At 40.3% G+C, this 27,727-nt stretch overlaps 1 protein-coding gene across 3 annotated transcripts in view; it reads right to left on the reverse strand.

The window, feature by feature from the left end:
* MAP4 (microtubule associated protein 4) overlaps positions 1-27,727 on the reverse strand; it is a 166,683-nt gene that overhangs the window by 127,483 nt on the left and 11,473 nt on the right. For 2 of the 3 annotated variants that reach the window (XM_075144438.1, XM_075144437.1), the window contains exon 2: positions 7,127-7,180. The gene's annotated coding sequence lies outside the window, so the exon portion shown is untranslated. Of the gene's footprint in view, positions 1-7,126; positions 7,181-26,657; positions 26,919-27,727 lie in introns of all 3 variants that reach the window. The other variant, XM_075144436.1, reaches the window with a different exon arrangement.

Genomic DNA, 27,727 nt, shown 5'->3' on the forward strand with positions numbered 1-27,727 from the left:
AGAATAACAGATCTTGTGCTTATGTGAGAATTTTCGCTTTCATTTCTAAGATAATTTCTTCTGTTATTGCTTGTGAAGAAAACTGTACAGTACGAACACTGGTACTACAAACCAGGAGATAAGAAAGAGCTCAAGTCATGCTGTAAGAAAAGCTTTTTAGAGATCCAGTCCAGCTTAATTATGGTTGTAATACTGCTGTGCAGGCCCTCGGTACCTTCATGAACTCACAGCATTTTGCCTTATATATACATACGCATCTGAGAGGGTAGGAGGGAAAGTAAGACCATAGAGGACGGATTCTGAAATTAAGTTAATCAAAAAAAGCCCTCATTGAAGAGTAAAATAAGCAGCCATTAACTAGTGTTTAATGTGTTACATCCGTATCGTATCTCATGCATAGATCAAGAAGTTTATTGTAGTAGACCTTGAAAATTCTGAGTTAAACTTTCTGTAGAACAGCAGAAACAATGCAAGCTTGTGGAAATGGTCTGGCAGAAAGGAGCAAGACTTACACTCAGCAACTCTGCTCTGTTATTTCACAAGAGTTATCAAGAAGGATAAATCAGGTCATAAATAGCACTGGAAAGACCTTCTCCAGTAGAACTCCTGGAGGCCAGCTTTGTGGCTTCTGCTACTCAGATACACATCCCGATGCCCACAAGACCGGCTGGATGGCATCTGCTGCAAGCAAACTGACTTTGCAGAGAAGTGCCCCAAGACCAACACGTTAGCTAGTGTTACTCAAAAAGCAAGATGAAATTTGAGCAAGGAGCATAAAACATCACAGGTTATGGAGAGTAGCAACTACAGCAGATACATCCATGAAAACAGAAGGAGCTCGTTTGGCAACCCAGTGCACATAGTCACTGCTTCCAGGAACTCAGTTTACATACAAACTTTACTCCTTTACCTATATAGAATAATTCTAGTTATGTTAGTGACTATATTAGAGTAGCTACTTTACTTTTAATTAAAATAAGCACCTCTCTTGACAACGTAATTATATAGCATGAGAACCTGTCAATCAGGACACAGAACTGGTAGCTTCAAAATGAGAAAGTTGACTAGTAAACTATTTTCATCAATGACAACTCATCACCAGCTTGATGTTTCAGAGTCAGATGAGCGGAACAGCAAACCTAGCAATGCTTTTTCAGGTAGATTTGCAAAGAGCAAACAATACTTTAAAGCTTTCCACTATCAGAAGGTGAAAAAACTTTGGAAGAAAGAAACAAACCACACTTCTATACTAAGAAACAAGTTTTAGCTACTTGCAAATTCTGCAAGATCTTAGCTATAGCAAGTAAGTTAATTTCTGGACTCATCAGTTGCCTTGGAGAATCATGCCCTCCCCTCAGGCTTTTAAGAACTGACAGATATGCCCCAAAAGGAACCTGGAAATAGAACAGACACATTTGAACTAGTGGAGAGGTAGGGGTTTGCCATTTGAAAACCACAACAAAGCGCTATGGAAGCAGACATTTAAAAAGGAGAAGCAAATGCTCTGTTAGTGCCCAGCCAAGGTTTCAGAGCATCAGCCAGAGCAGAACTCTGCAACCATGTAAGCAAACTAGTTTAGAGCAAACGTGCCCATTTACCAAGCATTAGCAACCTTCCGCTTGCTTCACGTGTGTTAGATTTTCAGGCCAGGAACAAAATTCACTACTTCCATGGAGGCCACTCAGGTGCTCAGAAATTCATGGAGAAATGAAGTCCCTAAAGACGTTTAGGGTGGGAGCAGAGTATACCTAGAGAACTCAGAGCTGTGGAGCCTGCTCCTTCTTACTCTGTTAAGAACAGCTTTGCGATATCCGAGTCTGTCTTTACACAGTGGTGTGTTACTAGAACATGCTTAGGAAGGGCCTGGCTCTTTGCACCACCTTTTGCAATTCAATGCATGAATTTTGTTCATCTTGGAGCAACTCCACAATAGATATAATGGAGATTAAACATCTTCCGTGTTACTAGGAATTTCTTCTAAGTAGGGATATTTGTGCCTACACACAAGTGAGAAAGACAAAAATCAAAAGTCCTTTTAAAACAAGGTGGAAGCATATACCTTTAAAAATACTGAACACACCCGGGCACCTCTACAAGCAGAACTGAACTCCTTGGCTACAATAGCTCATGAAAGGATTTGCTAGAAGCCTGGGAAGTAAATATCGCCTGCCTGGGATCCAAGAAAAGGAGGTACTCCTATTTGGTAATCTAACAGCTTCAAAACAAAAGAAAGGTAGAACAATAATTTAGTTTCAGAATTGTATGTGAAGCAGGGAAAGGTCTGGTGAGTCAGCACAAGACTCCCAGAGGGGAGAACACACACTCTTCTGAGGGACCACAGAATACAAGGCACATTCACGTGCTCCATTACCGGTGTTAATGCACCGCAGGCTGGCAGAGCGGAGACCTTCTCCCTCAACAAGGGAATTAACTTGCAAGATAACATTATCTCAGCATCCATTACTGCTTGTGCCAGAACGTAAGCCACATGCAGGCACACTTGAGGCAACATTACCAGACGCCTACACCAGTTCCAGTACCTCCCATGCTACCAAGAGGGGAAAAAAAGAAAAAAATACAGGTACAAAGAAGTGCTCAGAAATTTGCTCAATAGTACATTAATAGGTATTTAAGCTGTAGGCTAAGGCCCAATATGAAACACTGCTAGACTAGAAGTTAAGCAAATACATTCACGTCTCCTTCATATGGGTATTTATCAGATTCTTGAATTATAAGAACAGTACATTCTGAAAGCACTATGTCATCCTGGACTGACAAACTCAACAGCAAGCTAAAGGTTACATGCCAGACCCTTCTGCTTCCTCCAGACTTGTAGCTTATCCCTTTTAGCCAGAGAGGGATGCCAGCCTAGCCCTTAAGCTGCTGCTGTTATTCCCTACCAGCACGCCATTTTAATTCTCTCAAAGCAGGGAAACACTCCGGCTCTCATGTGATGTTTATTCTTAGAGAGGATCCCAGAGATTTTTATTTAGCTAAGTTCAATCATGCAGTTGGCCAAGTGCCATAAGAGCATCAAAGAACTCCTCAGTTCTGAAAAGGGAGCAGCATTAGTGCAGTATAGACATATTAATAGCATTAAAAGTGGCAGGTTATGCAAGAAAGACCTGGGTAATTGAAGATAAATAACTCTCCCTAGAAAGTTGTTATTGCCATACAAAGTTCATGACAAACTTCATAAAAAAAAGCACAACAGCCATTGTCTGAGGTCAATTTAACTGCTTCACCCATCAAACAGCTGAACCTAATTCCTCCTGAGCTAGTCAAGAGAGCAAATTCTACCATTTGAGCCTTTCCATTATCTTGAGCTGGTTTTAATGCCAAAACTCCTGCCTGCCTAAGAAAGCAACCAACATTACCTACTAGTGACCCAAGTAGAACCACATTTAGGAAACAACTCAAAAATAACTGCAAACTTAAGTCTTGGAGAAATACAAGTCAGTGAAAGCACTGCTCCAATTTTTTAGTTTTTCTTCTAAGAAATGTGCTCAAGTGTTGCAAGCAGATGAATGCAGACTTAGTTCAACTACAATGGTGCCTGTGTGGCTTATGTGGTTAAAGGTTTAGGTGAAGTGGAGAAAAACAAAATGTCCTGTTAGCCAATGCTTGCATCAGGCTGGAGCATGGGAAAACGCTGAAAGGAGCTACAGCAAGAGGCCTTATGTTACTTCTCAGTCTTAAGGAACATATGTGAGAGTAATCGTTTCTCTTTGTTCATACCCTTCGGTTTTTGAAATCCGATGGGGTGGCAACAGGGGGAAGAACACTCATTTCTGAAATGCATTAATGCAGAAGAATAGTTTCCACCTTCCAAAATGTATGCAGGAAGCCAGCAGAGGAGGAAGGGAGTAGCTACTGCAGTTCAACTACTATTGTATTTACATTTCCGTACTCTTGATAACAAATACATTCAAGGATGGCTGAAAAACAAGGCATTGGTTAGAAAACAAAAGCTGAGCTTTCATGAAAGAAAGAGCAATAAAAGAAATTTCAGTTATCAGGTTAGCAGGTACGGTCTATTAGTTTCTTCAGAGAATGATTCACTTCCCTATTGCAGGTACGGCTGCAACATCCAGTATCACAGTATTGTGCCCTTTGACACAGACAGTTTCCCTTCCAAAAAGAGAAAGATAAGGGACCAAATAAATAATTTTTCAGTGTAGTACTGGAAAAAAAAAAGAAAAACCCACACAACTTTTTTTTTTTAATTTTCATTAAAATAAATGGTTCTGCCCACATCACTTTAAGGAAGTAAAACCGTATGTGGTAAAGTGACACGGTAGCATTGCCTTCTTCCCAAGGGTTCTCTCTTGCTTCAAGGGCTGTCTTCTCGGTTCTGTTCTCAGCATTCTCAGCCTAGAAGGTCAGCGTATACTTCCTCAGCCCCCTTTTAAAAGGGTAGGTGATAATGCAGCAGCCTCTCCTCCAGCAAACTGGAAAATCCTCTCGGAGGACAAGCAATCACACTTGGCTTGCTAAAGCACAGAGGCAGAGGAAGTTTTCTTATCTTCTTGCCTTATCTGAGCAGAATTCTCTGTAGGCAGAGCTTTGCTGCAGGAGGGGAGCAGGGAGTCACACAGCAAGTAGCAGCTACTTGCTCCTACCACAATTATGTCAGCAGCAGCCCCAATCTAGTTCACTTCTCATCAATAAAATTGATCCTAAAGGTGTGGTTTTGTGCATGTTTCTTCCCAGTTAGAGCAGTTATATAAAAAATATAAATTAATCCAGCAGGTAATGTTTTTAGGAGTACTTTCTCCCCACCTATACACATGTAACCAATACAATAACCAAATGAAGTTCTCGGTGCCACAAGTCATAGTCAGTATTTGTAGTTTAAGAAAGCAAGTAAGATGACCAAACATGCAACTGTACTTGGTTGAAAGAGCTCGTAATAGAATAAGCAGGAAGAACCCATTTATTTCTGAGTGACAATCTGAGATGAACAGGTTATTGTTTTGTAAAGAACCCAAGATACTCCTCGATCAGGTCATCCAACAAGAACCAACCAGCCAGTGCCAGACTCGCACAAACACTTCCTCCTTCCTGCCCGCTCTCCCGGGCTCCTCCAAAGGATGTTGGGGAGGAAGCTGCCTTTATTCATCTAGGCAGTCAATGAGCGTGGGTTAAATGTTCCCGGATAAATTACTTCAGGAAGCATTTTTAGCTGCTGAATACAGTCTGTGGGAAACACCTGTTTGGTTTCCATGTCCTGAAACCACGGAACAAGGAACGGAACAAGGAACGCTGAGAGGTACAAGTATCCCTGGGACTCTAGGAGGCAGCTTACATTGTAACTCTCATTTTTGTACAATGGAGTCAAAAAAGGAGGAAAATTGTAACATAGCAAAGTCACCCCCTTAGACAACTTCAGAGTTAAGAACATGACCAAGTAAGTTGAAGTCTGAGATCAATTCCAGACATCCAAGGAGTCTGGCAGACATTAAGACCACACTGGTCAAAGCTAAGTGAAGTGGAAAGGGGGGGAACTAAAACGTTCAAGACTAGAGCATGCAGGAAGGGCAATGTAGTGCTCTTACACTCCTATGTCGTCATCTCTGTTCAGCTGCGCATAGGGCTCGCTCCCTGCAGGAGAAGGTGACAGTCCACCTCCCATGACCTCTTCAGCTCCATCGAGGCCACAGTGAAAAGCATGCACGGCATTCTGGGCACCTCCCCTCCCTCCATCCCACCCGGAGGGAGATAAGCCATCTTATTTGGCTTTTATTCAAACGGCTTTTAGAGAACGACTTAAGATGGTTTGGCAGGCAGCCACAGTACACAGTCTAAACAACTGGTGGTGTGGCTGCCCCTAACTGAGCTGGTTCCAGCCATGTCATGAAGGGGTGCACAAGAGCATCAGCCGACTGAAGAGACAGAACTTTCCACCTATGACGTTATCTCTGCGCCTGCTATTTAAGGAGACTAAAAAAAAAAAGGCATTTTCAGAACAATTTTATGCCATACCCATAACAAAGTTTTAGGAGACATGCAAGGCTACCGTCACTCTAAGACAGTTTTAGTAAATCATAGTAGACACAGTTGGTAATGTTAAACAAACTGTAATTGAACTGCATCCATTTGACTCCTCTGCATTCTTTACAGCCAAGTATCATTGGATGGTACGGGCAGACTGACGTTAACAGCTTTGTCATTTCTGTAGAAGTCTGTGCCCTGTGTTTCATTGGTCTACATTCTAGACTACCTTAAAGGTTAAAGGCAGAAGGAAGTATTAATTAGTGGAGTAAAAGGGCTGATACTGCTCCCAGGACTTGAAGGAATAGGCAGCATTTGAGAACAATCACTGTCACGCTAATCAGTGTAGAAGACACCTGGGTCCCTCAGTCCATATAAATATCATGAAGAAATTGTAATTCCTTCACTAAAATGTTACGGGGAGCACTTGCAACTCAAATATCCTCAGACTGATGACAGACTCCAGTGGAAGTGTAGCTTTATGGTGCCTTCCACAAAGGAAGGCTAGGCAAAACTCAAATGATTCACTGCTCCAAATTCCTAACAAACCAAATCAGACTTGTTTTTTTTCTTAGTCTAGGCTCATTTTAATCTTTTGTAGTCCTCTTACTCTGATAAAAAGGTTTCAGTGACCAAGTTAAACAAGATATCTGTCCTTTACAGCAGAAAAAGGAAAGAAGGTCCAACTGGCCAGAAAGGACATCCCTTGAGTCACACACCAGCCCTGCTACCTTGAACAGAAGCAGGGGAATGTTAGAAACTTTAATAAATACCCAAAAAGGATGCAAAAAAGAGTAGCAAATAAAGCATTTAACAGAAAAGATTGGAAAGGTAAGTGCATTTCAGATATATTTATTCTGCAGAAGTTCCAGTCACAGAATTCTGCATATAATGCCTTTTAGAGACACAGACTCGCCCAGAGTCCATTTAACACTCCACTTGTCATAGCAGGCGTGCCTGCTCTGCCAAGCTTTGCTACTCAGCTTCTGTCAGAAGTTACGACATTTCAGAACTCTAGATGGTAGCTGTATTTCCCAGAACAAATGAAGTTTTAGTGTGTACACACAGCTGTACCAAACCTTTGCTTTTAATTAAAGATTTAGTGTTGTGTCATTAGACTAGTAGTTCATACCTCAAAAGCAGGTGTTCCCTTTAGCAGGTCCTTCAGTCCTCAGAAACTGCTTATCTGCAAAATACAATGCATGCACAATTAAGAGGAAGTCATACAATTACAGAGTACTTGGATGTAAGTTTATTAGGGATGGCTAGGAGATGACTTATGTTACTCAAAATGAACGAAATCTTGAGAAATTTTGCTACAGTCCCACCACAGTCATCCAGGCAGCTTTCTTTAATGTTCGCTCCTCAACAGGAATACTATCTAGCTATTACTACTTCACATCAACACCTGCTCAAGCTGTTAAGGATATACCATGAAAATTGTGAGCAACTTTTCCCTCATCGTGCATCTTAATAGCTTTTTACAAACACACCACTGAAGCTGAGGTAATCCAGGATGATTAGGACATCGCTCCACTAAGCAGTATTTCAGGTGCTCATATAATGGCTTAAAAGCTCTCAAAGACACTGTCAGGCAAACACCTGCATAGCCACCTGCGACAGCCAGGTTTGATTCACAAGTTGATTTTTATCTGACTGAGATGAGCAAAGCTAGAGAGGCACCAAAACATCTGGGGCCCAATTTATGGTTATTATTATGTAGAGCCACTGTGCAAGGCACTGTAAAGGCTTTCATACAGAACTGTCATGTTTTAGTCCAAAACAAGTGAGAAAGCAAAGATGAAGCTTTTTTCATTCAATAAAGCCTATACCACTCCATGCCATTTTCTGTACTTCCAAACCTGAGTGGAATCTCTTGCAATGTTATTAATACATTCACAAGTCAAATCCTACAGGTATTGCTAGATGTGTTAAAAGAATACAGCATATGCTTTTCTAGTTAAGGATTACATTAATGATACTTGGATTAATATTTAAAGGGGATCCAGATTTAAAAAAAAATCAGGAGCTGTGTTTCAGTTGAACACAGCAGGCTATTTTCTGTATCTTTTCCACGATTTCAGTGAAGCTATACCCACCAGCTTTACCCAAGGAACCATCTCCTTATCTACTGGGTGTTGTATCGCAAATTTTTCTATACAATATTTTACTTCTTTCATTAATGTTTCTTTATTGTAAAACAAGCATATCTACACACAAAAAAAAATTCGATCAAAATAATACTCCTTATAGTCTCCATGCAGCGCTCCGCAGAAAAGAATATAAACTAAGCCGCACAGCCAGAGTTAGTTAAGTATTTCAATCCTCATGGAGAAACGTCCAATTTGTTCTTCACCATAGCAAGTAATCAAGCCAGCCTCACAACAAAATATCATCTCAGTACTTGCTTATTAATGCAAAGTCATATAGAAACACTAATGCTTGTTCCTCCCCCTACAGATGCACATTTCATGTTACATGGAAGTAAAATGCCAGAGCTTTCAGTTAAATGAGAAAACAGCCCACTGAAGAGAGTATCATTTCAGCTTTAATAACTGGTAAAGCACTCAGGAGTGAGAAAAACCTTGTGAAGGGGTCCTGTTCCCTTCAGAAGGGGTGGAAAGGAGAGTTACTAAGTTAATTAAGAAATGGAGAAATATCTTGTGTACGATTCACACAAGATACTGTGTGATACACAAGTATTGTGGATGAGCTCTTGCTTGTGTGGTAACGCTAATGCCCCCCTTTCCAACAGAAGGAAACTCTGCTAATACACATCATAAACCCATGTTTTCTTTTTCCACATCATTATTTGCAGTCTAGCCGCACTGTGGTAAGTTGGGGCATTGAGGTCCCTCTCCCCAGCTACTTCCAATTGATCAACACCCAGATCACATCCAAAGGCATCAACCCCTAAAGGCACAGCCCGACAGTCTGTTCCGTTAAAGTTCATCCCACATCTCTTGCTGTGATCCACCAAGTCATTACTCTCTCACACTAAATATTCCAAACTCCTTGCATTGAAAACACCAAACTTTAATTTGTTAAGAAAGAAAAAAGCAGAAAAAACCTACAGCCCTGCAGAACATTAAAGAAAATGAAAAGCATTAGCTCCTTTTTTAGTGCTGGGCATTGCTGCTCCATCTCAAATTGTGCTGTATCAACCATGGTTCTGATACCAGTGAAATAAAACCTACCACAGTTTCTTGGCCAGGGCAAAAACATTTCTTTCTTTGGTAAACCTGCATCTCTAGTTGTTCTTTAAATAAACCCTGAAGGAAAGAATTCCTATACTACCAAGGTGGTCTTTACTATCCACAGTTGTAAAGATTGCTTTTTTTCCCCCTTAAGTATGGGGTTTTCTTGACTGACAAGCAGGAATGCTAAATAATCTTTCTTATCCCAAATTGACAGATTTGCTGAAGTTGCAGGTGTGGCTGCAAAGATTTTTATGCACTAGGTCTTACAGTAGCCTAAGACAGACTTTACCTTGTCCTCTCATATAATAAAATTAAGGAAGACTCCAACCACTTACAGAAGTGTTGGTGAACAGAGGCGGGGGGAAGTCATCTATCATCTGGCCAGCGAATACTGACTCACATGTTCCACTATTAGCCATAATTGTTTTCCAGTTTGGAGAAATATTACTGGGAACTATTTTAATGTTAAGAGATATCTGTCTATACATTGCAGTCCTGATTCCAAGTTTGCAACTTTATTCTCCCCAACACAATTTTTATGCAAGTGACACCGAAAAGCAACACAACAGAGGAAAAGCAGTCTATTATTTCATTTACATCCTACTCCACACCCACTCTTCATTTTTATCTCGCCTACACTATCAGAAAACAGGTAATGCTTGGTATGCATACTGTCCCATCATGTTTGCTATCCCTGTAATATCCAGTTTCACGTCCTGCACCAGTAGTTCTTGTTCCTCAGCTCTTCTGGTTCCCAAGCTCCTTGCACTTTTTTTACTAAGCATTTCAATGGCTTCTCCAACTTCACCCAGTGTTCTACTCGGATGGTTCCCCCCCCCCAACTGAATTGCGTGCATCCCATTAATACACTAGGCGACTTTCTGCTTATTACCCACTCTCATACCTTCTGTTTCTTTCTCGCTTGAGAGTTCACCAAATCCACCCCATCTATAATACAACAGTTATTCTGAGGAGTCCCAAAAGCATATACATATTTCAGGGCAAACATTAACAATTCATTTCTGCTTTTTTATAATCTTGAAGGTTCTTACTGATTTAAGTAGCAACTACCTGTCCCTGCCAGTTTCCAGTGGCAGCCCTTTTCAGGATGAAGTAAATTACCACCTCTCCTTGGTCCATCAGAAAAGCATACAACTTGCCGTGGTAAACCACCCAAAAAGGATGCAAGGCAGAAGCAAGGAAGTGATTTCACTACATTCACCTCACAAAGTTATGATTAGACAGTCTCTAGTTCCAATAATTTAGTACTTTCTGTATGAACAGTGCTTGTCTCAATCTGCATTTATGTTGCTGTACTGCCAAAGAGAGAGATATTAGAGCAAACCTCCAGTTATGTTCAGGATTATCACGCTTACCCCAGCTAAATGGAATGCACTTGAATGCAATTAAGTTTATAACAGAAAGAATGTGCCATTCATCATATCAGATGCCCTTATAGGCTCCCTCAATTTCTCTAAACAAGCATCACCTTCTGTTTTCTCATCCCCAAATTCATAAGACTGTTTTCCATATCCCGGGAGAGAAAGCCACTCCATCTTTTAGTTTCCTGTTGTCTCTCACCCTTCATACTTTGTTTCCAAATCTCTAGATAAACAGCTTCCTTTAAATAGCTCCCCATCTTAAATATACATGAAGATCACTTGATATGAAAAGCTGAGAGGGGCAGCACACATTGCAGCTACAGCATTCCACATGCAAAGCAGTATCACGTTGTTGAATACCATGGGTTCGAACGCAAAGTCTTGTAAACCCTGAGCTATATATACACATGGCGGCCATGAAACTCGGAGATTACGGCATCTCAGATTTTCATGCCAGTTCTTTCCTACAGGAATAATGCTAGCAGCAAATTAACTACAACAACTTGACACAAGGAAAACCGCCTTTATAGCCACAAGCCCCTACGCTGTCTCCTTGCCTGTACTTGAATTCACCAAGATCCTAAACCAAGAGTTTATTCAAGAATATATGAAGTACTTTTTTTTCTTCATGGGTACCATTGCCAAGTATTCAATGAATTTTTGTTAAACATCAAATTCCTGTTCCCACACTTGCATGAGGCACCTCAGATAAAGCTGACAGTATTTGAAAGAGACTGCTCTTAGATTTGATTCTAGGCTTTTGGGTAGAGCTTCTCCCAGGACAGAAGCAGAGTGCTGAAGTTAGACTAATAATTTAAAGCGTCTTCAAAACACAAGATGGAGTTCCACTGAACTCTAAGAGTGAATAGTCTTCTAGGGAAGCATTCATGAACAGTAAGTCAGATTTTCATGGTAGTCACACAACTCTTACTACTTGTAGAAAGAGATCATACTTCCCAGTTGCAGGTATGTCGTGGTTTAACCCCAGCCAGCAACTCAGCCCCACCCAGCCGCTCGCTCACTCCCCCCACAGTGGGATGGGGCAGAGAATCAGAGGAGTGAAAGTGAGAAAACTCATGGGTTGAGATAAAGACAGTTTAATAGGTAAAGCAAAAGCCACACACACAAGCAAAGCAAAACAAGGAATTCATTCACTCCTTCCCATCGGCAGGCAGATGTTCAGCCATCTCCAGGAAAGCAGGGCTCCATCATGCGTGACTTGGGAAGACAAATGCCACCACTCCGAATGTCCTCCCCTTCCTTCTTCTTCCCCCAGCTTTATATGCTGAGCATGACACCATATGGTATGGGATATCCCTTGGGTCAGTTGGGGTCAGCTGTCCCGGCTGTGTCCCCTCCCAAATCCTTGTGCACCCCCAGCCTCCTCGCTGGTGGGGTGGGGTGAGGAGCAGAAAAGGCCTTGACTCTGTGTAAGCACTGCTCAGCAGGAACTAAAACATCCCTGTGTTATCAACGCTGTTTCCAGCACAAATCCGAAACACAGCCCCATACTAGCTTCTGTGAAGAAAATTAACTCTACCCCAGCCAAAACCAGCACAAGGTAGCACGCAGAAGAATAAAGGTCTTCAGCTGTAAAGCAAGCAGATACTCTTTGGCAATATCCACATTTAATCCTTATTAAAGAGGACAGTCTTTAACAAATAGTCTTCTGTAGCAATTCAGGTTGACAAAGTTAAAAACCAGCGAGGTTCATACAATCAGACAGTAAATAAGCAGCTGCACAAGCATAGCTGTTTTTATAGCACAGTAGATTTTTGTATGTCAAGAGCAATTTGAATAAAGAAACAACATGCAATGATTCCAGAAAGCTGGAAGAGTGACTCACTCTTTGGATTGCCAAATCACCAGTGTCAAAGACCAACCAAGGACCTTCCGGAATGATCCCGAAAGGCTGGGCAGTGCAAGAAATGCTAATTAAGATATGAGCTCCAGCAGCCAGTGGTCTTTAGTTAGTTAGTGTACAACCAAAGAGCATGGGAGCAAGTAGTCAACTGTGTTACCAGACAGTACACGTGACAAGAGGCTGAAAACACCCCGAGAGAGCTGAGATGAAATACTTTGACAGAAATGATCTTTTAGATGTGTCTAAACAGGGGGAAAAAAAAAAAAAAAAAACACACCACAAAAAACAAACCTTAAGACATAAACATCCAGATCCACAAAAAGGAAAAAAAAGGCACCAAAAACCAAGGCAGAAAACGCCCGTGGTAAGAAATAACAAAGCACATTCCTCTTCAGTAGAGGCTCAGTAAAAAAAGAAAGAGATTTAAGCAAGACCAAAGTATCTCTTTTCACAGTTGAAGAACTCTGCTGCTAACAGGACTAAATTAGCTAAAATTAGCTATCACAGTTGCATTCCCAACAGCACCTCTAGCTTCCTGTGTGGATGAGTACTTTTGGTGAATGCAGTTCTAATTTGGATTCAGAACATACAAATTTAAGGAGAATAGCGATTTCTGACCAGTTCCTTCCATGAACACTGATGCATTAAAAAAAACCAACACTGTCTTTCACATTCAAGTTTAATCCTCTTCTGAAATATTTATTTTTGGAAGAATTCATTGAACAGTAAGCCTTCAGCCTAGCCAAATTACATCTAAAAATAAAGGTATTAAGAATTCAGGAATTCTTTCTACTGTTACATTTAATCAATACAGATCCACTGTGACTCCTGTCATATGCTTTATTTGTCAAAGCACATGCCTGCACCCACACTTAGGCAGCATTATCCAACAACCTGCCATCTTTTTGGATAGTATAGACCAGAGATAGGCATTTTTAATGATTTGAGATGTTACAGAGATTCATAAAGTAAAGATTCAGTTGCACGCACATTAGAAGAAGGAGCAGTAAGAACCTCAGTCAAGTCTTGAACTATGACTGAAATAGGAACACACTTCAGTTAAACTAAATGCAACTGAAGCTCCTCCAATGGCCATTTTGCCTTAGCTGGGGCTGAACACTAATGATCACTTGAGGAGGACAAAGAGAAAAAGCAGCTTTCATTATTCAAATTTCACTTGTCCTCTAATGAAAGGCTGCTAAACTGATTGCGCTTCCTGCAATCACAAAGGAACACCAAAGGCTACCTCCCCACGAGGAAGTTTAATGTCAGAGTTGATTTAAATGTGCCCAGGACCACAGTGACTAGGAAAGGGCTGCATTCACACTTGAAAGTCTTACTCTTTAAACCAGGGTGGCTCCATGCAAACGGCTCTTCAGAATGGTCCTGGTCCATACTAGCTCTTGAATAGCATCCACCAACGTTTGGGAGAGTACTTTTGCCCTAGGCCAAAGATTGCAACAGGAAATACTCTAAAAACAAACAGCACAGACACTGTATTCCAGCGCTACCAGAAGTCACCAAGCATCATGTAATTCACTAGCACAGGTACAGCCAGAGATGCCAGACTATGAGAAGCTTTTATTTAGCAAGTTGTTTTGATATTCGTATCATCCCAGCTTCCTGGAAACTCCAATAGTCCAGCTCATCCTCACCTGCCGCTATGAAAGAGCGTACCGCCAAGGAAGTCCCCCCAGCCCACTACTGTAAGAAACAGGGTTGTTTGCAAGGTCTTATCTCTCAATGCCTTTTAAAAAAAAAATATCATTTTTGCTGGTCTTTGAAAAGCATTTTATAAAGTCTCTCTGCTCTAGATTGTTCCTTTTATCTAAACTGAATGCCCGGCACGTCTGTTTTTCACAGGTTATTCATTAGGAGGTTAGCACAGACAACCAGCAACCATATTCTCCTCTGTAGTTTTCGTCTACCCCTTCACAGCGTAAGCCACCCTTCCATAACAACTTCAGCTAAAATAGAGGGCTATCGCCAACCCAAGTTCCTCTTCACTCACACTGATTCAATTCTTATACTTTTTAAAAAGTTGTTTAACGAACAGTTGGAAGTGTGAGGTGATCATAAGTTTTCACCAGTGTAACCTACGACTGCCACCTCTTTAATCTGAAATACTGCTGAGCTGACTGGCTGCCTAGATCCTTGTTCTCTCATTCATATACAGTGCTATATGTTGCTCCATTATATTTCTCAACTGTGGAAACCCTCACTCTCACTTCGCAAAGGAAGTTCTTTGAGCTCAATCCTATTAAGCCATAGTTAATGCTTCCTTTTTGCTTCATGGAGGCAGCCAGCTGCTGTTTCCAGACACAGGTGAAAGAGGATAAGGAAGAAGCATAAGACTTCTAGCTGCAAGTCATAAAACGCACTGAGGTCCCATGCCCAGTAAACAAGCCTGAAATTGGTTTATCAGTAGCCAAGTTGTAACAGGCTGTCCAACATGTAAAACAAAAAGCATCCTTCTCTTACTCATTTCATCCACACTACAACCTTTTAGAGTAGTAAAGAAAACCGTTACTTTCCCACACCCTAATCTGGCAAGTCTCGAGACGGCTCAAGATCAGGGCTGTGTTTCCTTTCTGCTTTCACAGATGACAAATTCTCATTGTGCAGATCAAAGAGTCAATGAAGTGGTCAGTGATGCTATGCACATTTAAAAATATAACATGAATGTATATCAAATATACACAGTTGCTGGTGCACCTCTGAATGGAGAACACCATAACCTCATTTGGAGTATGAAATGTTGTCTTTTCTTGACTTTGGAAAAGGAAAACCAAGAAGGAAGTTGCAGGTGCCAACAGCAATTTTACAAAATTAGACCAGATTAAAGAATGTTGTCCGCAGTGTCAGCTAATGTACTACCACAGGCAAACAAGAGAGGAGTTTGGATTTCCCATTTCTTTGGGACCTTGAAGACTGCCTCAGCAATGACACGTTACCATGGCGACAGCTCTAAAGCAAAACAACTACCGGAGGAGAATTCTGAACCGTATTGACATTTTACTATTGTAAGAAAGCATGAAAATTCATGAGACTTAAATCTACTTATGTTTTCAAGGTTGACGCCTGCCAGTTTTCATAATTTAAGTGCCAGTGTTGCCCGTTAATGTCTCCTCACTTACACCCAAGTCTCCTGCAGAGGTCATAATCCTCCTCTTATATCCCTGCTCCTCCAGGAGCAAGCGCAGTATGGAGAGGATTGTACCGCTGGTACGTATGGACGACAGTGATGAGGGCAGGGGAGAGCTGCACAGCTGCAGGTCACTTTTCAGGGATACTGTTAATTGACTTCACTGAGCACTTAAGCGCTCAGCGCATCTTAAAAATTCACCTATCAAGCCACTATAATTTTTATGTTAAAATATCTACACAGAGAACAGTGGGTGCTCTTTAAGTTGAGGTTTACGTGGCGCTTGTGAATGGGTTGTTTTACGGGGTCTTGAGGACTCAAGTGTGGCAGTACTATTAATCTGTACTTCTTCACCCTGACTTGCAACTGCCCCAATCTTGACCTCAGGATACCTTTAAGACAGAGAGATTTAGGATTTATTTAATTTTTTGATTTTCAGTTTGGAAACTTATTTATGACAGTAGATTTTACATGGAATGCTTTGGAGAGAAAAAAAAAAACACCACCATCACCACCCATCAAGTACCAAAATTAAGCAGAATTCATGCTGACAGTCTGACTACCACCTTGGGTTCAAAGCTCTGAAAATACATGTTATTTAGTTAAAAAAAAAAAACCACACACACCAAAAAAACCCACAACACAAAACACAAACCAAAACCGTAAGATATCTCCATGAAAAAGGTCATCTATATAGACCAAATTCTCATGCCGAGGTGTACTCTAAATAAACACCAGTATCTGAGCAAATCAGTTTGACAGGTTTAATAATCTGTCTATCTTAGGTTAAACATTTAAGATGTTTAGGAACACTTAAGAGGAACTGAACTAGGCATTAACCATGCCCTTAAAAATCAGTCACACCATCACTTCACAAGGTGAGCAAGAGTGTAAGATGAATCCACTCAATAGCAAATTCAGTACCTCTTTTGTTTATGGTGATGTATCTTATGAACTAGTTGCTCTTTATAGATGCAATTCTGTCAGCAGTTCTGAGTTAAGGCCACACATTTCCATAACAAACCGCAGGGCAGAGCTTCCATCATGGCTCTATATTCTATTTACTGTCCACATTGCACTTTCAGACATTAACAGGCAGCAACATTTTAAGAGACAGAGATGCTTGTCCCTTGCATATAATGGGGCATCAAAAGAGATTTCTCCGCTTTCTCAAGAGGCAAAATGGCAGCAAGGAACAGAAGGAGTAAGGGTGAGGGACAGGAGAATAAATAAAACAAAACACACAGCCATATAACACTGCTACTTAAGTACTAGAAGTCAATGTGCTTTTCTGTTTGCTTTTTGTGGAATCCGCTACTGAACACAGATGCCGCTTTACAGGAAATTCTATCTTCCTTCACCCGATATCTATTACCCTCGCACACACGAGCCTCACAGGTTGATTTCCAGTGCCTTGTGTCTCTGTTACAGAAATCGGAGATGAAGTTGAGCAGAATGGCTCTAAAGGGTACGAACAGCAGGACTGGTGTCAGAACAGCCAGATAAGACCTTATTAGAAACACCTAACACTCCTCATTAGTCACAGGTGAACAAAAGCATCCCAAGGGCAAACCACATGCACACTATTTCTTAAAACAGATGAAAGAAGGAAAAACAGCATTTCCTTTGTGTACAAGAGCTCCCATATTAAAAAGGGTAGATGAAAATGATAATTCCCCTTGTCTCCAACACTTAAGTTTAGTCCATGCCAAAATTCAATAGTTACAGATTACAAACACGACAGAACCTGATTTTACTTTTACATTTTCTGTATCAATTTCGGGACTGTTATTTAGCCAATGATGATACAGAAGATGCATCATCAGCTCTTATTAGACAGAGGGAATGCAACTTTTTAATGATGCCAGATAGCAATGCAACTAGTACACCAAGGAATACGTTAAAAAAACAAACTAAACAGTAATCTTTATTTTCCATTGCACAAAGATAGCAGGTTTAGAGTCTCTGCATCATCAACATCTCTCTGCATTCTCAAGAGCCAAAACATTAATATGGATCAGAAGGAGGAAGGCAAAAAAAGCATTTAAACCCAGTGCAGAGACACATGATCATTGCTACTTAAGTGCTAGAAATGATTGAGCTTCCCTGTTTGCTTTTCTGGAATCTGCTACTAATAAACCACCTGCTGCTTTGCACATCTATAAGACAATCTTCACCGATCTCCTGTCAATGGAGAGGACCAGCTGATAGGAACCAAGGCTTACTCTGCACCAGTGTAACTGCAGGGACAGATTACCTTTCCGAGTACAAAGTCAGAACTGTTCAGAGCTTAAATGATCCGCTACATTTGACAACTGAATATTTAAAATCTTGGATTGCACAGTGAAGATCCTCATTGTAGTCCTATAGCATGTGAAAACATACTCCACTCAACTGTAATCAGCGCTGTAAGACAACCCTGGCAGGGGTTGGGGGGAGATTCCTCCTCTCTCTCCCCTTCTTCAAGCTAAAAGGCCTTTCTAGGAGTCATGGCTATTCAGTAGCACAGAGACTATATACTTTACCCAGTATCAGAATATTTACTTCTAGACTAGAAGCCATTCTCTAACAGAAAAGTTAATGACACTCAAAATCATTACAGACACAACATAGAGTGTTAAAATCAATTAAAAGCAAGACCATTCAGAATATGACTATATTCCAGAAGTTTTCAGAGGACTTGTTGCTCAAAAGCTTCCCATGGAAAAGACCAGTTTCACTGCAATTATGCAATCTCAGTGTCCTGAGACATCAAAGCTACTGAAATAGTGAAGTCCTGATTATGCATAGACTTTGCCAGGACCTCATCGAGATCCCAGCTATGCAGAAGTCACCTGTGGAACGTCCCATATTCTTCCAGTTACTTCAGGAGAAGCCTCAAAACACCATTTCACCTCCCCTCCACGGGGACAGTGCACAACACCTGACTGACGTGGCCACACTAGAGCTGGCACCTCGGGTGAGATGGAGCTAGGAAGTTAGGACAGCTCTGAGTGATCTCCAGTACACAGACCAACCTCTCTACCACTCACAGAAAACAAGCACATGGGCATTAAGAGGGTGTAGGGGAACAAAATAAAACAAACATTCTCCCATTATTTATCATACAACACCAACATTTAAGACTTCCAGTTAAAATCAGAGCAAGTAAGAGCGGATTTGTTCTGTAAGGTGTAAGTAGAAAGTGATACCCATACCTGGTGAAAGGGAAGAAGGGGAGATAAAGGTCAGAACAGTGTAGCTGGATATGGTTAATTTGCCTTTTAGCTTGCATATCACATTTCCAAGGCATAAAAAAGCCTACGCTTTTGGGGTTTTCCGTAAGTCTTAACACTTTGAGGTGATGTAAAAAAAATGTCCTGCCACAAAGGAAATTCTTTTCTCTCCAAGTGGAGCAGTCCTTGGGACTCAGATGGGGGGGGGGGGGGGGGAGGGGGGAACAACACACAAAAAAAAAAACACCACCACAATCTGTAAAAGGTAAGTTTCCCTTTTTCACAAGTGCGCTGAAAAACACAGTAAGATTCAATGCCAGTTTGCAAACAGATTAAACATTTGGGTTGAGCTGGAACACGTTCACATATTCTGCATCAAAACTTTTATGATTTTTAAAACACAGTGTCACTCCTTAGCAAACTCAAGACTAAAGTGACTGGCCTTGAAATTACCTGATAAATCCTTCAGATGTTTATTTATAACTGTAGAAGAGTAATTAAGGTTCATAAACAAAAAAGCTTTAAAGCTAACAAAAAATAAACTGGAACAGAGGAAGAACACTAATGTCCCATTATGCAACTGCCTCCTGAAACAGATTTCTTCAATTCACCGTGAAAAAGTAGGATGGAGTCTTAGTACCCAACATCAGATGACGACAGGTTACAACAAGGTGCAGACAGCTGTGTTAAACCAGACCAGATGAACAAATTGTTTCAAGATCTGAGACACGATATATGTAATGGTGTATTTGACACAGACAGGCTCTTAAGTAATACCCTGCAAAAGATGGCTGCAAAGCTGAGCACCACAGTGTAAGACCATTCATCCGACATTCACCCTACCCTGAGACACTGCGATGCATTGTTAAACATGATTTTTTTAGGTTTTTTTTTTTTTACCTGTCAGTAGTTATGGCCATGGCAAAAACAGACAGAGGTGCAGAGGACGAGACTCAAGCACTTTTATTTTGCTGCATTTTTGCAAATTGCTATTCAATCGCAGTAAATAAAAAAAGTGAGATGGAGAAGAACTGCAAGGAAAAAAAAAAGAAGTGAGAGACTCGGCATCTTAGAAGATTCCCCACAGACCCTGTTTTATTTTGCTGAAGGCAGAGGAGCAGTATTAGTTTGTCAGTGTTATCATGATAATGATACCCTAAACAAAGGGAGCTTGGTGGAACTGTTTGCTCAGATACTTGTTCTGTGCTTCCCAAGGAAAGCAATATCTGCTCTGAAAATGTAGCAAGATCAGCAGCAGTTTCCCATCAAGACTGAAAGCAGTACAACATGCATTACTTTACATCATGATCAAGAAAATTAGTGCGCAGATTTACTGCTTTAAAAATCTCAATGTCTTCAGAAATCAAAAGCTACATGAATAAAAAAAAAATTGTACTACAGCTGAATGAAAAAGATTCTCTTGTGAAAATGCTTCAGACATACCAATAAAACTAGTTTCCAGCACCACACTTAATCCGTATGATTTCTATTTCTCACAGCTATTGGAATTAAGAAAGTTCTGCAGAGCCACAAGATGCACAAGAAGCCTACACACTGGAGGGAGAACACACACAGGCTCGACACGTCGTCTGTTCAGCATAGCAACGCCTCAGCTGACCAATGAAACAATCCTAAGAGCTGCTGCAGTGCCAAAAAAAAAGTAATTTTCTAACAAAAATCCTTCCTTCCTCCACACAGCGGCCTCGAATCCAGTGCCTAGTCTTGCTCAAGCACACAGGTAAGTTACTCGGGGTGACAGTCCCAGAGTAGCTGAGGTTTGCACTGCAACCAGAAGGAGCAGGGGCCCGAGCCGCATATCCCTGTCGCTCTCCTGTGCTGAGATAGCTGACCAACTGCTTGTCAGGCCAACTCAACTCATTAAACAAATAAAAACTTATCAGTTTAACATGTAGGTTCTTACTGCAAAGACCAACTAAAAAAAAAAATTATACCATCCTGCTTTTAATCTGAACTTAAATTTTTTCAGCTCAGACTCATTAAGAAAAAAAAAAGCTGTTTGTATATCCACACACAGTTTCACTTGCATCCTGGCTAAGCCACAAAATAGTACAGTTCTGCTACTGGCCATTAGACCAGCTCAAAATAAAACCAGGAGTATGCTGACGCGGTCAGGTGCGGAGATGTGCCTGCTCACCCTGCCTGCACGAAGCGCCGGCGGAGGCTGGCGCCAAGGCAGACAGCGTGCACGGCCGCCAACTTCTGTTTAAACATGTGAGGCTGGCTTTTGTAGGAGTTACTTATGAACTGGACTTGTTTGCATTTTGGATTTTGTTTTGGTTTTGGTTTTTTTTTTTAAATATTTATTTTAAGCTCACTGACAAGATCCAACAAAGCTGTTTCGCTGTCTGCTGTTTCGCTAGGCCAGTATGTGAATAGCAACCCTGCACCTACAGGCTCTTCTCCCAAATATCATGTTCACCACTAATGAAATGTAACTAGAAGGTGGGAAAACAGTGAAACTGGCCCATGCAACATGCCTGACAGCTACTAACAAACCAAAAAGTTGTATAAACAGCTCTGTTCCTATGCCACCCAGGGTTTGGGGATTTCTAAATCAACAAAATGTAGGTGAAATGTAGTCACTCCTGCTGCGTTCAGATTTAGCAGCTGTTATGACTCTAAAATTACTAATTAATTCTTCCATAATTTTTAAGACAAATTCCAATTAAAAGGAAGACAAGTATAATACACTGTCTCATATGTAATTCTGTTATTTTTACAGTTCTCAGCATTTCATTAATTGACAGAAATAAAATATTTGTATTTGAGTTTGAGCAGACTCCAAACTTTTTGGCTCCCCCTACACGCAGATATTGCATTTTAAACTGGAACCAGCATGTGGCTCTCAATGCATCTAAGGACAACAAGTAATCATACCGGAGTGAGAAACCGAGAGAACAAAAACAACAAATACTACAACTTTAGTTTTTAAAGTTGACTTAGAATGAATCAAACTCGCTTTGTTTCTGGCACATCACTGAATTCTAACTCAGCAAGTGAGACAGATACAACTGTCAACTCCCACAAGAATCACAGAGTTGAATAGCTGGGGTTTGCTCTTACTACAGTGTTTTTCCAGTCAACTGCATATTTTAAAGTGACAATTTTATAATTTCAAAAATGGAAACAGGTAGAAAGCATGTGGCACTTTACCATGCACCGCTTCTAGTAGCTTGCACTACTAAATAAAATCCCATTGTTTCCAGAACGTTTACTGAAAGTCAATCATCTCATACCCAACTCCGATCACACACACAGCAACGTGATGTGGGGAGAGGGAGAGAAAGGTCCTCCTCTCAATGGTTTCATTTCAAAAGGCCAGACGACTTCAGTCACAGCAGCACAAATACACCAACAGCCAGTATTTCGTAGTGAACATACCAGGGCTTCCTCTGAGTATCACTACGCAGTAGCTACAGGAGTCATGGAATGTTTTTCTTGTGTAAGTCTGTGACAAAGTTAATCTAAAGGGAACATTAGATAAATGCTCTAACCCATTTCAGAGATGTCTTCATTTCTTACTCTGGCAAGACAGAAATTCACTGCAAAATACAGCTGGGTGAATTTAATGCAGAAGGCATATTGATTCACTGTACTAAACTTTAAAATAAATAACTTAAAACTATGAAGCTAGGGATCACTATTATATCATTTTTAATTAAAATCTTCCATATAGAGTCTTAAAAAAAAAAAATCAGTGCGATTACCAGAAAAATAAGTACATCCAATTCACAGGAAGCTGTTCTTGCTTAACCCACCTCAAAGATTAGCTCTTGTTTCTAAACTGAAGTGAAAAACTCTACAGACAGCATCTCCTACCTGCGGCCACGCCATGACTGCATCTGAACGTATGCACAGCTCCCTCCAACATGACCAAACAGATTACTTGGTGGTCAGCCGATGCAGCATACTTTTGTTTCAGCAAATAGTTAGAGCATTGCACAGTGACCAATTGGTTACTAGGATGAGATCATTCCCAACAGCAAACTTTATCAAAAAGCTTTTTGTTACATGCTGTTGTACTTCAGAAAGTTAGCTTCATTTTATGATTAATTAGTAAAGAAAATTTACAGAAAATTAAGGAAGTTTTACAGAAAGGTTCAGTATTATTCAGAAAATAATCAGTAGCCTCTCTTTTTTTTTTTCCTCCTACATTTCTACCTCTTTAGATTTAGAATGCTTATAAGATATTTTTAAATTTTTTAGCTAAATTATTAGAATCATAAGGGGATGACTTCTGCAAGAATCAGAGGGGTTTGGGAGGGGCTTTTTGATTGTTTTTTTTTTTTTCCTTGGTGTTTGAAAGAAGAAATACTTTTAGCCTCTAGAACATCACTTCTGTTATGCTTTGCATTTATTCCAAAAGCAGCAAGAAAATATTCTCAACTGCCCATACCAGGCCTCAGGCTGAAGAAAGAATAATATGCCAGTATGGAAGGAGAAGGTTGCTACTGCGCAAAGCGCCCTCGCTGAAGAATGAGCAAGAGAAGAAAAGAACACGTAGTGGCCACAGTACCATTCTTTTCTTTTTCCCCCCTCCAATAAAATCCAAATACTGTTCTTGAGCTCCTGAAGTTCAGCTTGGAGGAGCTGAGACACCTACTTTCAAAGTATCAGTTCAGCAAAGATTACATAGCCTGCTCTGGTGCCCGATAGGCTCTAGACAGCCAAGTCCTCCATACAAAACTTCATTCAGCATTTGAAGTTCTGATGTTGTACCTGTCCAAAGGCACTGGCAATTGATTAAGCCAAATATCCAGTATATTCTAGATCCATAAATTAGGCATCCTCACACAGGTCTCCAAAGGAACTAATCCCACATATACACTCTGGGCATATGAAACATGCACAAACAGCATCAAGCTGAAAGAATACTAAAGCATCTACAGTGTCCCCATTTTAAGTGAAGTGGGCTCCACACCTTGAGAGTTGGAGATCCCGTTCTATTTCCTCCTCAGCCTAAAAGCGTTCAAACCCACCTACGCCACTTCTGGAAAGTGCGTTACCAACCAAACATGGGCCACAGGCACTTCATGCACAGGGGTCAGCCTTTATATGTAAGGTAAGCCCAAATGCACAAGTTACAAAGCCTGAAAGGCCAGCAAGACTGTGTCTTGTCTATCCCCCTCCTAACCAAGCATTCTAGGTTTTTACTTCTGTTTCAAGAACCGTTTCTATGTTTCATGCAAGAGGCTTGCTGGATAAAAACAGGAATAATCCTACAGATATAAGCCAGAACCCACGGCTCCTGACACCTGAGTATCCTATTCACCCTGCTGCAACTGAGCATGCCATTTTTTGGACCTCCTTCCAGATCTTCCCCATTACTTTATTCCAGGCATGCAAGAATTCTCATCTCGGCCATAAGAAGCAAAAGAAAACTGGATGCAGAATTAAGATTTACCATTGTATAGCACACAACTGAAACAAATCAAAACGGAGTGGTATTTAGTAATGGTTAGATCATAGAAATTAAGAACAAAGACAAAAACTAGAAGTCATGTAGTATTTCGGAATCAAAAGAAACTGATTATGTTCTATGAAATGATCAATTCCACAGATCTCTAGTGAGGCACAGGCTCTCTATTCCCAACTCGCTTTTCAGAAGGAAACACAGATGCTTCAGAAAGTTTCACCCTGTGGTTGGTTTGTTTCTTCTTTCATCCAAGCATCTGCTGCCTGCAATTCATTCGCCTCTGCAGCCTTTCAGCTTTCCCTAGATGGAATGAATGAGTCACTTAATTAACCTAGAGTTTACACAAAAGAAACGTGAAAGCAAGGGACTGCTTTTAATCAGATCAATCCAGTGAGCATCTTGAGCACACTGAACTTTTCTTTTTTTTAAATACATATTTTTTTAAAAATTAGTAGACTAAAAGAAGTAATTTAATAAAAGCTAGGTAAGAGACAGAACAATACACAGGCAATCTCTAGACTAAAAAACATGAGATTTGAGTCAATTCCATAAAATACAGTCTACATTCCTGTTTAGTAGATGAAAATGGTCCTCTGAGTATACACCCCCCTTTTTTGGTATTATGCTTCTGAAAAGTATAATACAAAGCATTTCGTCTAAAACTTACGGCTCCTGTTCTTTAAAAGTTTAAGAGAAAAACTCTCAGAAGAGATAAGCAGGGACATGAGAGCTATTAGTGTGACCTGCAAGCTACAAGCGTGATAAATAGTGCTGAGAGGACAAAGGTAACAGTGGTAACCAAAGATAATCTTTTTTATTTGGAGATATAGAGACTTTTGAACTGGGTTATTTCCTCAGCAACATCAGCGCTTGCCTGTTTACAGATTGCCTTCTATGAACGAAAGGCATTTTTGTTGCAGTAGGTCAGCACTGGTAGTGTAGATAAAGACTCTGAAGAAGCCATATTATGCATCTGACCACCACGCAGAATCACACACCGTACACACCCAGGCAGGCTGCAATGCAAAAGCTGCTGATAAACACCTACGGCTCCAATACAAATAGCTAAGAGGAGACAGCCCACACCTAACCCTCACCTGAGCATGGAAAACAAGACGACTAATAAAGGACAAAACAGAAGACATGGCTCTGCACAAACCCACATAGATGAATTTTTTGCCTGACCTGTTGTAGTAGTTATTACATTTTGATTTTTTCACATGCTGTGAAAGTGGGGAGAGTAATGCTGTCTTGCTGACTTCTAAAAAAAATCAAAATAACTAATAGTGATTTACTTTGCCCTACTCCTCTCCTATTCATGCTAAATTATTTGCTTTTATTTCCCCTAAATACAGTCCACTTATTCCTCTGATCTAGGGGTTTTTTTTTCCTATCCCAAATTCCGCAAAAAAGTTTAGGCTTGAATCTAAAGCATTAACAGGAGTGTTGAAAGAAGACTACTTTGAAAGAGTCCAATATCAGTAAATGAGAAGTGTATCTGGTGTACATACAGCTTCCCTTTGTAGTTTGACTTCTTTTTATAATGCAGTAACATCTTTCAGCTGAATCCAAAGCTTATGCTGCATAAATAATTAGATCAAACCATCTTTAATTTGAAACTTAAATTATTTTAAGGACAAAACATTGTAGGTCCTCCAAGTCACTTACGAAGTTACCTTTCTTTAAAGGTATGGGTTAAAAATTCAGTATGGAGAACGATACTACTCAAGGTTATCTGTATGTGCCAAATAAGATACTAAAGATCAGAGACTAGCTCTATTTTACTTTTCTCTTTTAGAGGATTGTTGATATTTTATTCCTCAATTTAAAAATCGTGACATTTCTTTTAAGTAATACTACAATTGTTGAGAAAAATGGATGGTTTTACAGTTCTACAATCAGGATGCTCTAATGCATTTCAACTTAGATTACCTATTTTCAGGTACTTATTGTGTTACTCCCTTCACATTTTCAAAATTAGTTCAGCACAATGTTTAATTACTAGAATAGAGTTGCAAAAATAACTCCCACTGAAATCTGACAATATGTTAAGGATATGTAACACATCAGTCTTGATTGCCCCCACTCCCCTTAGGCATTCAATAAATTGACATCTCTTCAATTGAAAAAAAAGACCAAAAGTTAAATTACTGAATACCACAAATGCTTACTGTAAAGTATATAAAAAGAGCACATGCATTTTAATTCCATACAGATTTTAAAAGCAAGTTTTGCACTACATAATTTCCTGTTCAGTTCACGTTCAACCATTTGATTACATCAGCATCTCAAAATGATATTAGAAGATGTGAAGCTTGCCAGAGAATTTCATTTGGGAAATGTAACAGGCACAGTCAGCATATTCAGCTGCTGAAAAATAAGGCTACAGATAAATTACATACTAGAGAAAATAAACATACCCCAGGCTCGAAGGAAGAAAAACAGTTTAATTTTGATCAATCTTGGGCATTTTCAAGGTTTCTACGGGCATATCACAGACGACAAGCCGTTGAGGGTCCTTTCAGAAACAAACCTGCATAAAGGCAGCCGTTACTACATTTTGCTTTGTTCCACAGGCGAGCACCTTGTCTGTGGGATCCAAGGTAAACACGAGGAATCTGGTCTTGGTAAGCTACGCCATCTGAAGTGGAGTTCTGGGATGATCAATGGGCATTTAGGTCCTATTAGCACAGGATGGAGAGCATTGCTTTCGTTAAAATAGCTGATTAACTATGCCAAGAACATTTCTCTCAGAAAATCTGTGTTCCTCCCACTCCCCAAATGCAATTTCTTTAACGGAAAGCTGACAAAGAAAAGGATTTTATAAGACAGACAGAAGGATGGTCTCAGCTAATGACTCCAGAATGGCTGGCCAACACCTACATGTTCAGGCTTTAAAAACTAATTCTCAAACTGGATTCCACACATGGATTTGTTACACCTATAGAAATTAGTATCTCCCTTTTCACTTCTACACAAGAAAAAAAATTAAATGGTGCCAAATTTATACTGCTGTTCAAGAGTACCCCATGTCCTGGAGCCTACCAGCATACTTGAGCTCTGCCAAAAATCTAGATATGTTGACCTCAGAACATGCCCCCAAGAGCTATAAATGCGTTATCTACAATACAACATTCCTTTTTTATATATGCAATCAGACAGAAGTTGTGGCCCAGAAGAAGTAAATTCCCCCATTTATTTTACTGAAGATGACACTTTAAAGTGTCAGCACTATTTCAAAGCTCAATGCTTTAGCACAGGTTACTGAGGAAGCAGGAGAGAAAAACACAACTAGGAACTAAATTAATGGTAGTCTCATTCCCTCTCCCTACACCCATATTCCCTCTTTGAGACAAGGACAGACACAAACTGGTACAAAACATGAGAATAGCATAAGAGAAAACAAATCAAAAACACAATGAACAAGAAGATAAAAAATTACCTCATTACACAACAAAATGTGGAGTTAATAAATGGAGTTAATAAGTCC

The sequence above is a fragment of the Calonectris borealis genome, chromosome 2 (genome assembly GCF_964195595.1).
Source record: "Calonectris borealis chromosome 2, bCalBor7.hap1.2, whole genome shotgun sequence".
NCBI classification, from domain to species: domain Eukaryota; kingdom Metazoa; phylum Chordata; class Aves; order Procellariiformes; family Procellariidae; genus Calonectris; species Calonectris borealis.